Below are 15,963 nucleotides of genomic sequence, written 5' to 3' on the forward strand. Positions count from 1 at the left end.
TGATGGCTAATGATGTTCGGCATCCCTACATATGCTTATTGGCCATCTGTATATCTTCTTTTGTGAAATGTCTGTTCAATTCTTCTGCCCATTTTTAACTGGGCTGTCTACTTCTTGAGTTGTAAGAGCCAGTAGAATTTTGATTAGAATTGCAATGAATCTACACAGCAATTTTAGGAGAACCAACATCTAACAAACTGAGTCTTCTGATGCATGAACATGGCATATCTCCCCATTTACTTAGGTCTTCTTTAATTTCTCTCAGCATTATTCTGATGTTTTTTAGTAAAGAGGGCTTGCATATCTTTTGTTAAATTTATTTCTAAGTATTTTACGGTATTTTGTAGATACTATAAACGGATTTGTTTGTTAAACTTCATTTTCTGGTTTTCTGCTGCTACTGTGTAAACATAGTTTTTTTTTCATATTAACCTTAAATTCTCTGCAACCTTACTTAATTCTTATTAGTTCTGACAGTTTCTTTGTAGATTCCTTAGGATTTCTACGTACACAATCATGTCATCTGCAAATAGAGGCAGTTTTACTTCTTTCCCATCTTTACACTTACTTCTTTTTTCCCCTTACTGCAACGACTGAATAGTGAGAGTGGTGAGAAAGGGCATCCTTGCCTTCCTGTAAGGACATTTTTCAATGTTTCACCATGAAATATGATGTTAACTATAGGTTCTCTAAGCTGAGCAACTGATGGGCAGAAAGGGGGGTGTACTAGTTACTATCCCAGTTAACTTAGGACTCCTATAAGAAACTCAAAGGGGAAAAAAAAAGCAGAGTGAAAACTTCCAACAATTCCCCTGAAGAGTAAAATTCCCTAACTCACTCAGCACCCGCATTCCCACACCACTTTCAAAGTATTCACCCCAGACATCTATAAGATCCCACAATCAGGGGCTAGAGATAAGAAGGACAGAGATTAATCATCAGCGAGCACACCTAAGACTGACTCTCTCAGAACCTCACAAACATGGCAGCTGGCTGCTCTAGAGCGCTCCAGAGGTGGACAGCACAGAACACTATTTTACAGCTTGGTGGCAATCCTGCCAGTTGGGCAAATTACTTTACATCTCTCTGACAATTCCCTTTTTTTGGGGGGTGGGGAGAAGTAAGGGACAAGAATAGTACTTTTTGTTGGGAGGATCAAATGAAATAATATACATCATGTCCTTAAGACAGTGCCTGACACACACAAGTGCTCTGTAACTGTTAACTATTATTTGAATTTGATGTTAGAAATGTTTCTGGAAACACAAAATATCCCAAATAGCCAAAGCAATCTTGAGAAAGAAAAACAGAGGTGCAGGAATCAGGCTCCCTGACTTCAGACTATACTACAAAGCTACAGTAATCAATACAGTATGGTACTGGCACAAGAACAGAAATATAGATCAATGGAAGAGGATAGAAACCCAGAAACAAACCCAGGCACCTATGGTCAATTAATCTATGACAAAGGAGACAAAAATATACAATGGAGAAAAGACAGCCTCTTCAATAAGTGGTGCTGGGAAAATTGGACAGCTATATGTAAAAGAATGAAATTAGAACATTCTCTTACACCACACACAAAAATAAACTCAAAATGGATTAAAGATCTAAGTGTAAGAACAGATACTATAAAACTACAGGAAAACACAGGCAGAACACTCTTAGATATAAATTGCAGCAATATCTTTTTGGATCCATCTCCTAGAGTAATGGAAATAAAAACAAAAACAAACAAACAGGACCTAATGAAACTTAAAAGCCTTTGCACAGCAAAGGAAACCATAAATAAAACAAAACAAAATGACAACCTACAGAATGGGAGAAAATATTTGCAAATGATGCAACCAACAAGGGATTAATCTCCAAAACATACAAATAGTTCATACAGGGCTTCCCTGGTGGCGCAGTGGTTGAGAGTCCGCCTGCCGATGCAGGGAACACAGGTTCGTGCCCCGGTCTGGGAAGATCCCACATGCCGCAGAGCGGCTGGGCCCGTGAGCCATGGCCACTGAGCCTGCGTGTCCAGAGCCTGGGCTCCGCAACGGAAGAGGCCATAACAGTGAGAGGCCCGTGTACCGCAAAAAAAAAAAAAAAAAAAATAGTTCATACAGCTCAATACCAAAAAAAAAAACCCAATCAAAAAATGGGCAGATTTAAACAGACATTTCTCCAAAGACATACAGATGGCCAAAAGGCACATGAAAAGATGCTCAACATCGCTAATAAATAGGGAAATGCAAATCAGGATTATAATGAGGTATCACCTCACACCAGTCAGAATGGCTATCATCAAAAACTCTAGAAATAATAAATGCTGGAGAGAGTGTAGAGAAAAAGGAACCCTCCTTCACTGTTGGTGAGAATGTAAATTGGTACAGCCACTATGGAGAACAGTATGGAGGTTCCTTAAAAAACTAAAAATAGAGCTACCATATGATCCTGCAATCCCACTCCTGGGCATATATCCAGAGAAAACCACAATTTGAAAAGATAAATACAACCCAATGCCCACGGCAGCACTATTTACAATAGCCAAGACATGGAAGCAACCTAAATGTCCATCGACAGAGGAATGGATAAAGAAGATGTGATACAAACACACACACACACACACACACACACACACACACAACCATGGAGTATTATTCAGCCATAAAAAAGAAGGAAATAATGCCATTTGCAGCAACAAGGATGAACCTAGAGATTATCATACTAAGTGAAGTAAGCCAGAGAGAGAAAGACAAACATTATATGATATCACTTATATGTGGAATCTAAAAAAAAGAAAAGATACAAATGAATTTATATACAAAACAGAAATAGACCCACAGACATAGAAAACAAACTTATGGTTACCAAAGGGGAAAGTTGGGGGGGGGGAGGGATAAATTAGGAGTTTGGTATTAAGAGTGTGTATCTACACACTATTACGTATAAAACAGATAACCAACAAGGACCTACTGTACAGCACAGGGAACTATACTCAATATTCTCTAATAACCTATACAGAAAAAGAATCTGAAAAAGGATACATAGATATAGATGTATAACTGAATCACTGTGCTGTACACCTAAAACTAACACAACATTGTAAATCAACTATACTTCAATTTAAACAAAAAAAAAAAAATGTTTTTGAGTGGCACAGGGTGACGGTGAAACCGTAAAGAAAAAAGTGTAATAGCATGTTACTTAGCTTTCCAGTGCCCAATATGGACATAGATATAATAATACTGGTTTTCAACTTTCAGAACAAATAATGGAAGACTTAATTATGGTTATTAAATGAAATGTAACTACTAACCTTAGTAAAATAAAAGTGGCCAGTTGAGAGATGGAATCAGACAGAACTGAAAGGAAAGGTAGTATTTCTATATAACTTATAATGTACAGAGTCAAACGATACTGCCTTAGATTAATGAGACCAAATTTTAAAAAAGGTGGAGGGGGATTGTAGAGGTGACGAAGAACAGAAATGGAATGATTATAAATACAGCTGATGGGATGGCAGAAGCAAACAAAATCAACATCTATGGTAACAGAAAGTAAACAGATAACATCTTAGGTTCATAAATAAAATGAGGTATAAAACATCTTAGAGACACAGAGGTCTGTGTCTCTAAAAAATTAAATAGCAGAAATGGGTAAAGATGAATATTATCTTTGAAGCAGAATTAGGTGTGCAACAGATGAAGGTGCTTTATGATAAATTTATTGTTTTTAAATCAAAAATATGTAATACTTCATAAAAACATAAACTTAAAAGATGTTTAAATAGACAGTAAACAAAAAATAGTGAAACAGTTAAGTCTAAACTGTTGATAACTTGGCTGTAAGTCTTAATGCAACTTTTCAAAGATTCTTCAAATAGAAAAGGAATTTGATAAAGAGAAAAATCAATCTTTAACCAAAATCTTAGATTATTTTAACAAAACTAGGCGATAGGAAGGGTAGAAAAATATAGTAAGATTTCTTCTTGTTTGGGAACAATGTTATACATACTGTTTAATATATCATATTCACAAAGATATCAATTCAGATAGAATCTTTAAAAATGTAAGGGTATCTTTTAGGGAAACAAGCTGTTAAAACTTCCAAACTGTAGCACTGGTTCTCCGACTTACAGAATCTAATGAAATCTACTGTATTTCCACCAAGAAAACCACTCACATAATAAAATTTTGCAGCTATTTTCGATAGAACTGATGACTTAAACCATGAGCTGATTTTTTTTAAATTAATTTTTATTGGAGTATAGTTGCTTTACAATGTTGTGTTACTTTCTGCTGACAGCAAAGTAAATCAGCTATATATATACATATATCCCCTCTTTCTTGGATTTCCTTCCCATTTAGGTCACCGCAGAGCACTGGGTAGAGTTCCCTGTGCTATACAGTGGGTTCTCATTAGTTAGTTACTTTATACATAGTTTCTATAGTGTATATATGTCAATCTCAATCCCTTCCAATCCCCTTTTCTCCCCAGGAGCTGATTCTTTAAGGAAACCAATAAAATTGACAAACTTCTGCAAAGTCTCACCAAGCAAAATATGAGGAAAAAATGAATACATACATTCCCATTGGCATACAAAAATACTGTAATGGCTCATTTCTTGAAATAAAATTTCTTGACCCTCCCCACATCCTTCTAATTACAGTAAAATTCACTGCTCTTCTTTATAGAACTCCCCAAAAAACCCGTTTATATTCACACCATCTCCACTTCCCTCTCTCCCAATTTCATTTGAGCCCACTGAAATCAGACCTTTTCCCCTCAACTCCATGGGAATTACTTTGTGAGGATCTGCGGCCTTCACATTGCCAAATGGCAAATTTTGGGTCTTCTTAGACAGCATCTCAGCAACATTCAACAGGGTGATCATTCCCTCCCTGAAATCGTTTCTTCACTTGGCCTCAGATTTACCACCTCACCAGCAGCCCCCTGTCAATTCCGTGGATTCTCCTTCTCCTCCAAACCTCTAAATGCTGGAGAGCCAGGGCTTGGTCCTCAGATCTCGCCTCCTCTTTGTAACACTCCCTACAAGAACTCATCCAGACTCACAGCGTGGACACGATCACTCATGGACTTACTGTACACTCTCATATTTATATTTGGTCTAATCTCGACTATTCTCTTGAACTTCGTACTCATGTATCCAACTGCATACTCAAATTACTACTTGTTTGTCTAACAGGCATTTCACATTTAACATGTCCAGAAACCTTGGTTCCTCCACCTCTAGTTAGGATATGTATCAAAGTACTAACAATGGTTACATCTAGGTAATTTTTGTTTGCCTGTTTCTGCATTCAAATTATTAACCATAAACACATATTACTTTATAATCAGAAAAATGTTCAAAGAGACAACAAACCATAAACAAAAAAATACGCCTTCGGAAAAAATGCAATTCACATTTCTTTTGGCTGTCTTGAAGGCTCCCAAAGGATGTCAATTAACTTTTTTCCCCCTTGATAATGGATGCTTCCTCCACTCATCAGGATATTGGTTTGTCATTATCTAGAAAATTCATGGGCAACTCTAAAACACAGCAGCCTCCACTGATATCTTCAAAGTAAACACAAAAGAATAGATTAAATTTTATAGAAATTTAAAATAAAAAGATGCTGTGATGTGGAAAAAGAGAACCCTGTTACAGGAAAATAAGGAGAAAAACCCCATCAAGTCAGGTCTAGCTCCGTGAACACGGGCAAATGTGTACCCTTGAGACTTAAGGAGGGAGCCCCTGCCCTACTTATGTCACAAAGCCCTTCGAAAAGGATAAAGTGCTAAACACCAAATATATAGAATTATGAAATGCAAAAGAAAATCAATTTTAGGTATTTTAAAACAACCAGCAGCACGATATTGGAAAGAACGGGAAGTACTGGGATATAATTAAGGTTCTACAGACATTACCAACGGTGTGATCTATAAGATACCTGACCTCACCCTTTAGGTTCCCCATAAGGAAAACAACATCAACACTTACTCTAAGGATTGAATGGCTGGGCTCATTTAATAGCACAGTGCCTGGCATGAGATCATTAACATTTTATTATTATTATTGCCATCTTTATCCAAAAGATGATGAAAAGAATACTGCATTTTCAAAGGTTCTACAAACCCAAGAGTTAAACTACAAAATACAGAGATTCCTGAACCTTTAAGAATGAAATGTCAGTGAGCCTAATAAAGATCTCAACAAGATAAAAAGAAAATATTAAAATTATACAAGTCTGCTCAAGAAAATTGATAATTTCACAGACCCAAAGAATTAGCAACTGAAAGAGCACACTCACCCAATACAACCCACTTCCACACTTTGGTTACAGATGAGGAAACTGAAGCCCTTAGAGGGTCAGTCACTTAGAGGTTAAAAAGTTCCTCTGCCCCAGGTCCAAATATTACATTTCAATTCATATGACATGGCCTGAATAGCAAGGTTGTTTTGAGGGTGGGGGTAAAAGTGAGGAGGATAAAAAAAACAAGACTAGAGGGAAATGTCTCAAGTATCCTGTGTGTGTGATGAGAACGTTAGACAAACAAATTAAAAGGGGATTTATGGAATAGAAATTTTTCCTTATTACTCAATATTTAGTTTATTAATTTCTGATTAACACTTCTTGGATTACATAATCTCATATATCATTAAAAAGAATCTGACACCAAACTATGCTGAACTTAAATCAAAGTTTGTAGTTATACCCAACTACATATGGAAAATTCAACGAAGGACACACAGCTGGAGATATTTCACCAAAAGTCACTTTCCATATAGAATAATAAGTGTTCATGTCCCATATTCATAATGAAATATTCATATGTTATTTTGTTTTCAAACTGTAAAAATTATAACCGTGATTCACATTATTTACTTCTGATTGCCGAGAGGAAGTGAAAGCCCTAAAACTAGATCTAGGTCAGAATGACCCTCTGTAGGTCTAAGACTTGACAAATATCGCATGCAAAGTAACTGAAAAAACAAGCAAACCACCAAAAAGGTGCCCTTCAAATTCCCAACCATTCCTTAAACACCTTCTCACCCCAACTCATAATAAATTTGAGTCAAAAAAAAGGATTAAGAGGAAAAAATGTTAAGTAACAATGTTAATTAAATAAGGCAGCAGTTACAGTAGAGCAATTAGAATATGAATCACAGATATGAAACTTTTTAATTTTAGTAGAGGTACTAAATTGAAATGCTTTATTTAAAGATAACCTAATCCACTAATCCCTGGTAGGCACTATAGTACTAGGTATCTCAATATACATAGCTAAAACTAAAATTTTTAAATCTATTTCTTGTCATTGATGTTTGCTTGGAAGGCAAAAATTACCATCTCTAAAATGGAGATTAACAAGCTGTAGACTTTCCACCTGAGCCCTCAGATAGCTACTTCCCAATATACAGTCACAAGATTTAGTCAAATAAGTAATAATTTGAGGCCTGTTAAAAAAAAAAAAAAAGCTGAAATATTTCTCAGTTCAAATATTATTTGAGGAACAACTGAGTAGGTAAATACTATTGATTTTTTTACCTGAGATGAAAATTATTTTGGCAGTATTCTTTCTAAATTCTATCCAAAAAAGTAACACCATTTCAGAAGCCTACCCTAACCATCTATCACAGCTATTCGATATTCTCAAATAGAAAAAAAACTATTAGTAATTATTTTCTATTTTATGAATTTACAACACTAAGTATTTATGTATTTACATTATTTGTTTGCCTTTCTCATCCATACAAAGCACCAAAACTTAGGATTGAGAAGAAGGAACAAGAATGAAACGCAACTCCTTTGAACATATCAAAGTGCAGTAAACAGTTTAGGAGTGCTACAGGAACACTGTATAAAATTAAAGTGGAATTATTCTTGAAGTCTGAAAAGAATGGCAAATAAACTAACCACAGGACAGCTTTCCCTCCTAGAAGAAGAATGAGTGTGTAAAGAGGGAGTGATGTTCCTGTTTGTATCCCAGATTCAAGAATGTGGGTTCCAAAGAACGCTGGCCTATCCAGGCAATGAATCAGCCATTCCATTCAAACCAGACTAGCCTCACCACTCACTGAGAGCCACAGACATCACAGATGGGCATGCCCTACAGAGTAAGAGAGAGAGTGGTCCTCTTGGTACAGACACAATCAGAAGCTACAAGATATTATTATATATTCTTCTTTCCCTGAAAGTATTAGGAGAATAACAGAGAACCTTAGAACTATTTAGAGTAGCAGTCCCCAACCTTTTTGGCACCAGGGACTGGTCTCATGGAAGACAATTTTTCCACGGATGTCAGGGAGGATGGTTCAGGCGGTAATGTGCACGATGGGGTGCAGCAGATGAAGCTTCGCTCACTTGCCCACTGCTCACGTCCTGCTGTGCAGCCCAGCTCCTAACAGGGCCCAGTACCAGTCTGTGGCCCGGGGGTTGGGGACCCCTGGTTTACAGTACTGAAAGAAATGTATTCCTACTACATGTAATTTTTTGGATAGAACAGGCAAATTTTCAATTTTAAAATCATTTTAAAATAAAACATTTGATCTGACTGTAAAAATAATACTTGATCATAGTAGGATACATAAGAGGAAAAAAATCACCAAAAACTCCAAATCCAAAGAAAATCACATTTTCTTTTTCTACTCAGAAGTATGTGTCTGTGTGTAGTGTTGATACAAGTAGCAGGCAAGGATGACACTGTTGGCCATCCAGTTCCATTCGCCCCCTCATTTTCTAACCACATCCTGATTGTGCCCACAAATCTGCTCTCTACCTGAGGCCATGAGTTTCTGGGGTAGCAAACCCTAGTCCCAACCCAAGATGAATCCCAATCCATTTAAGCCAATCACAGTGGTCCCACTTCTCTTGACGTTGACTGATTTAGGCGTAAACTTATGCAATGCTGGCCCTAGTCCCAACCCAAGATGAATCGCAATCCATTTAAGCCAATCACAGTGGTCCCACTTCTCTTCACGTTGACTGATTTAGGCGTAAACTTATGCAATGCTGGCCCCACAAAGGAGAGGCTAGGGTGGTATTCACTATGAGGTCTTTGGGAAAGGCTTTTATCACTAATAAAGAGACATCACAGAAAAAAAAAAAAAGTCTTCTTCCAAGAAACTCAGTTATATTTACTGGTACACTTGAACTTGTGCCAGTCATCTTGCAACCATAGGAGGAACTAGCCACAGACAAAAGAAAGACATATCCTGCATTTTCAACCTTTTCCCACTGACCTTATTTTTAAATACATACAGATGCAGACACACAACCTTCTTGACCCAACCTCCCCCAACTAAAATCTCTCTCTTCCCTACTCTTCATTGCTATGCTTCTCGAAAGAGTGGTCAAAACAAGCTGCCTCCTCCACTAAATTATGCATTCATCACTGACATTCCTAAGGCTTTCTTAATTTCCCAAAACTTAGGCTTCTCATATCCTATGGTTTCAAGCCACATCTTACATGTTGCTATTTTAGCAATTAACACATGCTATAGTAATGGTCTGCCTGTCAGACTGTAACCTCTGAATAATTCTGTATTGCCAACATCTAGAAAAGTTCCTGGCATATCAAGGCACAAATATTTGTTTCATAAACCAAATGTACACCCAATACCTAACACGTAGGCATACCATGAATGTTGAAATGAGTTTAGCAACCCTACTATCTACTCACACCAGAATATGTGTTTGAGTGTAAACTGGGGAGAAGAACAACATGCACAGGAAGATAAGAGACCAAAGTGCCTTGAAACTTAAAAACACAATTATTCTTTACTCCCCAGGGATCAGAGAGCTGGTCAAAGTTAACTCAGTAGGAGAGAAGAGGATGTTTCCACACTGGTGTATGAAAAGCAATGGCAGGGAGGCGTGCTAGTATCTGAGCAGCTCTGCCACTGGTGAGCACTGTTGCCAACCTGCTCCAGAGAGGAAAAGGTGTCCCAGACCTCCTGCGGTCTGGAACAGGCAACAAACCAGGCCAGTGACAACAGACATGCGCTCAAAGGCAAAACACGTTTTTCTAAAAACCCAGAGAAATATATCTAGAGCTTGAACAGTACTTGCAACAGTCCAAGAGACAATGAAGCAGGCAAAGTTGGTGGTAGCTAAGACTCATCCCTAAGCAGCATTTCCTTTGATATCTCTGGATGACAACTGGGAATGAAGGAATGAAGCAAAGATCCCTATTCAGCTGGGCAAAATTCTTTTCTACTTCAAAAGTCTCTTACTAATGTAGGAAAACTGATTAAAAGGGCAATGTCTTTTTTCTTACTTCCCCTTCTAATTTTAGTAGTAAATCCTATCTAGAGGAGCCCTGCTGGGAACACTCCTCAGAAAAACAGAGTAAATAGAGACATTAGGTACTCTGAAAATGTAAAGTGTCTTGGGCCAAGATCTGACAACCACTTTACATTTTATAAAATAACAGTTCAGTGCAAAATACTCAGTAATGAAATTACTGATCTTACCAAAACGCACTTACTCCAAATTGACCAACCAATAATTACAACCTAGTAAGTTCATTGAAAGACTAATCTTTTATAGCCACCTATTTTATAGCAAACTCTCTGATGGATAAGTACATCTCCTCACTGATTTAACTGACTTCCAAAAGACACTGGCACATTTTAGAGAAGGAATAAGGCATTAAGGATATGAAGAAACCAGCAAGTAGGGTCTTCCCATTTTTTCAATAAGACCCTAAGAGTTCATCTCCTTAGGCCAAAAACATCTCCCCTGGGAATCCTAGAGGATGACCAGTCAGTAAAAAGAAAAGTTTAATGACAGGGAAAAAAAAAAAAAGGCAGAAGAGGGAGGTAAGATATTCCCCATACCAGGTTTAGTCTATAACCTTAGAGGTGGGATACTGACAAGGTCCAGGCACAAAGGAACTGAAAAAATGACCCCACTATATAAAACACTTTTTAATGTAATTCCACTTTAATGGGGGATGGGGAAGTGGAGTACAGCTAACCACTATGACTCTGATTCAATCTAAGAAATGACCAATTAAAAAAGTGAAAATGACTTTACCAGATAGAAGCTAAGAACAGTTATTTTCTTACAAAAATATCCTTTGGGGACTTCCCTGGTGGCGCAGTGGTTAAGAGTCCGCTTGCCAATGCGGGTGACATGGGTTTGGGCCCTGGTTGGGGGGATCCCACATGCCGCGGAGCGGCTGGGCCCGTGCGCCATGGCTGCTGAGCCCATGTGCCGCAACTGCTGGGGCCCGCGCCCCTGGAGCTCCTGCTCCGCAACGAGGGAGGCCACTGCGGTGGGAGGCCCGCACCGCAGCGAAGAGTGTGGCCCCTGCTTGCAGCAGCTGGAGGGAGCCCGCGTGCAGCGGCGAAGACCCAACGCAGCCAAAAGTAAATAAATAAAATACATAAATTTATAAAAAATATATATATCCTTTGATTACTAACTTTCCTAAGGCATTAAGAAAATGACTTAAATTTATTTTTAAAAGAATATGATTTGCACACAGCTTCACCTGCACTGATGTAACATTTTCTAAATGGTGTCAGTACTGAGAAAGGAGCCAGCAGCCCGCCAACTCCACTGCATGCCCACAGTGCTCCTAGGACAGTCATTAACAACCAAGATCCTGGCAACCACTATTTCTTTGTTCCTTATATTTGCTTGGGGACAATTTTTATGATCCTACTAATATTCTCTAAATTGTCCCTGATCCTAAATAAAACAAAGGATCTGTTCCAGAGGAGTGATCATATTAAAGAAAAGTATTAGATGTATAAGAGGTTTAGCATCTAGACAACCCAAATTACATTTTGCTCAATCCAATTCTAAGTCAATTACAAGGAAAAAGAAGTCAGAAGACAAATTTTCTTTCTATCTCAGGAGATGAACTAAATGATTTAAATCCAGGTGCTTCCTCAATCCTCACACCAATGATGGAAACAGAAAGTAGAATTCTAAATGATCAAGGGTTTCAATTCGGTGCATATTTAAAATAACTTAAGAGGTACAACATATACCGTTTTCTCTTTCACGCTTTTAAAAATCCCCAAGTTTCAAAACCACAGAACTAAAATGAATCCATATTATACTACTAGTGCAGCAACTGACAGTTTACTGAACAAACACAGCCAAAGCACGTTCACTGTTCCATGGAGATAAACAGAAGACATGTATCTTCATTAAGAAACTTACACTCTAGTCAAAAGGATGGTCAAAATGTTTGACACAACCTTTCTGAATTACTAACGGGTGCAAGAAGCCACATGATAAACGTATTTACTGTTTATCATGGATAATTTTTCTATATAAGCACAAACATGTCATTTAAAGAAAATACAATACTTAGAAGTAACTGGCAGGTAAATTTACATTCTAAATGTTCACTGCAAGTCAGTTATGAGAATCAAAAAATGAGTTCTGTCCTGATGTTAATAAGCAGGAAGGGGGTAGACAGGTTACTAACCCTGCTGGACCACAGTGCCCTCAATTATAACATGAAGAATAGATTAGATGCAGGATGGCAGATGTTATTTCTTCAAAAGCCAATTCCATATAACTGGTGAAAACTGCCTCTAGAGCATTTTGCTGGAACTGTTAGATTCCTTTACTAAAAAGCCATGTCCTATGTTACTTGCCCTCAGAAGTTGGGTGTTTGAGATGCTGCTACTGATTTGTCAGAATGTTCACTTGAGTTGTTTTCCTAGTAGCAGCCATGTGCTGTACACCCACGCTTCTCCTCACTCTCTCCTCTGATCAGTCCGTGAAATGCAGCTCAGGGAGGCTGCAAAATGTGGCTGTGTAACCAAGCGCTTCCCTGATTCTGAAGAACAGACAATAACAACTAATGCGTACTGATGTTTAATATGGAGCCAGCACTGTTCTAACTGCTTAACACATATTAATGCACTTTACAACAACCCCTATGATACAGATTCTATTATCATCATCCCATTTTACAGATGAGAAAAAGAGGCACAACTAAGTGAAGTAACTTGTCTAAGGCTTCACAGCAAGTAAGTAACAAAGCAAGAACTTGACCTTCGGCAGTCTGGCTCCAGATGGCCCACTTTTAACGACTTTGCTTACTGCTCCTCTGTCAACTGTACAGTGATAAAATCTACAACTTCAGTTTTCTTAATGCTATGCACTAAGCCAGAAGCCCAGGTTTCATGGTGGTATAAGTCTATATTTTATCTGCAGTCTTGAAATGTTTACTTTCTCCAAGGGGCCTGGATTCTGGCAAATAATGCTCAAATTACCCATACCTTGAGCTTCGGCATATTACCTTGTTTGGCATATTTTTAAAAATCATAATAGTTTCCTAAGTCACCCATTCAGCCACACAAAATACACCCTCCATTTAGTAGAACCCTCAGAAAATGTGAGTTTAGGGTTAAAGCAATTCTCCCATTAACAGAACATTAGTCAGAAAATTGGGAGGACAAGATGATTCTTAAAACGTGAGTCTGGGAGAGGATCAGCACTGTGAAGAGAAGTAGCCGGGGGAATGCCACTTCCCAAGTGATTTGCTGGATGTGAAGTCTTATTAATCCTTGTGAAAGGGGCCCCTTGTAAACCTGGCCCCCAAAAATGCAGACTTCAAGGAGTAACAGTGATCTTTCAAAGAATTTGTTATATACAAATTATACTCCAATGTGCAGATTATCTTCTGGTGGTCCCATTATACCCTTTTTACCTATTACTACACTTCAAATCATACCCATGAAACAAACCAACCGTCTGGCTTGTCTCCAAATTCAAAATACATGGTATTATATGTAATAGGCAACAATGTATTTTTTGTTATTTCCATTCTCCACATCAACAATGCAATAAGAAATTTACACTTAAGCTTCTAATCTTTAAAATACAGCATAAAAAGAATAGAACTACATGTGAAATAAAAATTAAAATGAATTAAGAACATCTGAAAGAATGACAGCTTTCAAGAGGAAATCACAAGTTTTAAAAAAAAGTACCCCAGTTGTTGAAAGAGTGTTACTGGTAGTGGTTAACAAACTCTTTATGTTCCCCAACAGAAAAGGGGTGGCATAAACCCAAGTTATATAACATGCAGGTACTACTTTTACCCTATATCTTGAAGATGAATGTCTTTCTTATTTTATATAAAAGTGAATTTTCAAAAAATCAAGGGTTTATTATTTTCTTCCAAATAAATCATCTTGCACTCACCTTAGAAACCCTAATCCCTAAAAAATTCATGATTTTTAATCTCTTCTAGTCCCAAACGTAAAGCATCTTTTTCTACTACAGAATGTTTTAATGAGCTACCGTCAATAAGAATCAGTCATTCTTCTGACCACAGATAAGGGTCAGATCCCCCCCCCACTCCACATTTCCCTTCCCTAAACTCTGTTAGCAATAGGGACTGTATGCTTGGGTCCTGTGCTCATTTTTAAAGCAAGAAGTAATGATCCGAGATGGAAAGACACCAGCGCCATCACTAAGACAATGATCCATATGGTTTGCCTTTCACCCGACAGTGCTTTCAGACAGTGCTTTCAAGACTTGACCCAAAGAGACCTGTTAATTCCACCCACATTCTCCCTCCCCTCCTCTCTACCACCAGAAACTACTAGTGTATGTATGAAAAGCCAGGGTCCATGAAAACCACGAGGAAGGCTCCTTTTGTGTTCTCCTAAAGAAATCTTTATGAAGAACAAATTAACTTCACTTTCTGAAATGTATAAACCACAAAACAACAAAACCACAAAAGGGAAACTAAGTACAATAAGAAGAACAACAATAAGAAGTATTGTTACAATACTATTAAGAGGTGACTCCTAGCTGCAAATTTCTTCCTCAGTTTTAGCTCTCTCCAGCACAAACTTCTCAGGCAGTAGGTCACGAGGCTGCTCTGTGTTTACCCACCACCTCAGCGCTCCTTGGCCACTTCCTAAGAGCGCTGGCACCTCACCCACTGATTACCTGTATCAACACAGACAACCCCAGCTTCAGGCCTCTGAAGCAACCCCTCTTGAGTGTTCCTTGGCCTTTTACAGTGGAGGCATGTGATGAGTATCTGCACCAGCTGTTCCTAATTATCTCTCACGCTGGGGCGAATGACTCAGCAACCCAACTTTTTTTAAGGAGGCATCTACCTTGTTAGCCAACCAACATATTGAACAATGGTAAACCACTTGACAGAGCCACAGGTTAAACAACAATAATGCACGATGCCATGCCATCCCTTAAACCAAGGCCATCCTACTCCCAGCTGACTCACCAAGTGTTCTTTTTCCCCAGGCTTCTTTAATCCAAAGGCTGAAGTGGCAAGCGCCTTCAAGCCCAGCCCAGCCCTTGCACCACTACCCAAGACCAGGAAGAAGCAGCCGGCCTCTTCCCCACTTCTCTGCTTGACCATGTGAAGCGCTCAAGCGCTCTGACACTAACACCTCAGGTGTTTCCACCCTTTATCTTTCGGAACTGCTTGAAATGCAAACCCTCCTGGATATAAGCAGTGTTAAACTACATGAACAATAGACCTAGTCGTGGCACCCTCCAGACCCAATACTGATAGAATTCTCCCGAAAGATAGGCATCCCTACAAAACAGCCTTTGTTCCTTCAAGCGTGACATTGGAGCCTGTTTTTCCCACACACGTTCTTTCACAATCACTACTACGCTATACCTTGAATCAGCCCTAATTCAACGCAGAAGGCTCACTGCACAAAAACCTTCTGTACAATTCTACTCAGTGACATTAAACTACCGTGCAAGAAAGAGAAAGCCATGGCACTCGCGTTTCATTAGACGAGCACAAAGCTGGTGTCTCTACGATCAACACCCACTCTCACCCGACTGTGGGAGTCTTTAATTACAACGCACGGGCAAAACTCCAACAAAGGGAGCCCTGGGATCTCCGGGCCCCCAAACCAATCTTCGCTAAACCCAGCCCCGCAGGGTGGTATTTTTTGCTCCAGCCACGAACTCGGCCTTTCTTACGTGATTACACGCG

General features: G+C 38.6%; 1 protein-coding gene across 1 annotated transcript in view; it reads right to left on the reverse strand.

Annotated features, from left to right (window-relative positions):
• The window catches only part of BACH1 (BTB domain and CNC homolog 1), a 46,764-nt gene that overhangs the window by 30,154 nt on the left and 647 nt on the right, over nucleotides 1–15,963 (reverse strand). The gene's annotated exons all lie outside the window — the stretch shown is intronic.

This window comes from Monodon monoceros, unplaced genomic scaffold, assembly GCF_005190385.1.
Source record: "Monodon monoceros isolate NGI ecotype Baffin Bay Population unplaced genomic scaffold, NGI_Narwhal_1 Super_Scaffold_11, whole genome shotgun sequence".
In the NCBI taxonomy this organism is placed as follows: Eukaryota; Metazoa; Chordata; class Mammalia; order Artiodactyla; family Monodontidae; genus Monodon; species Monodon monoceros.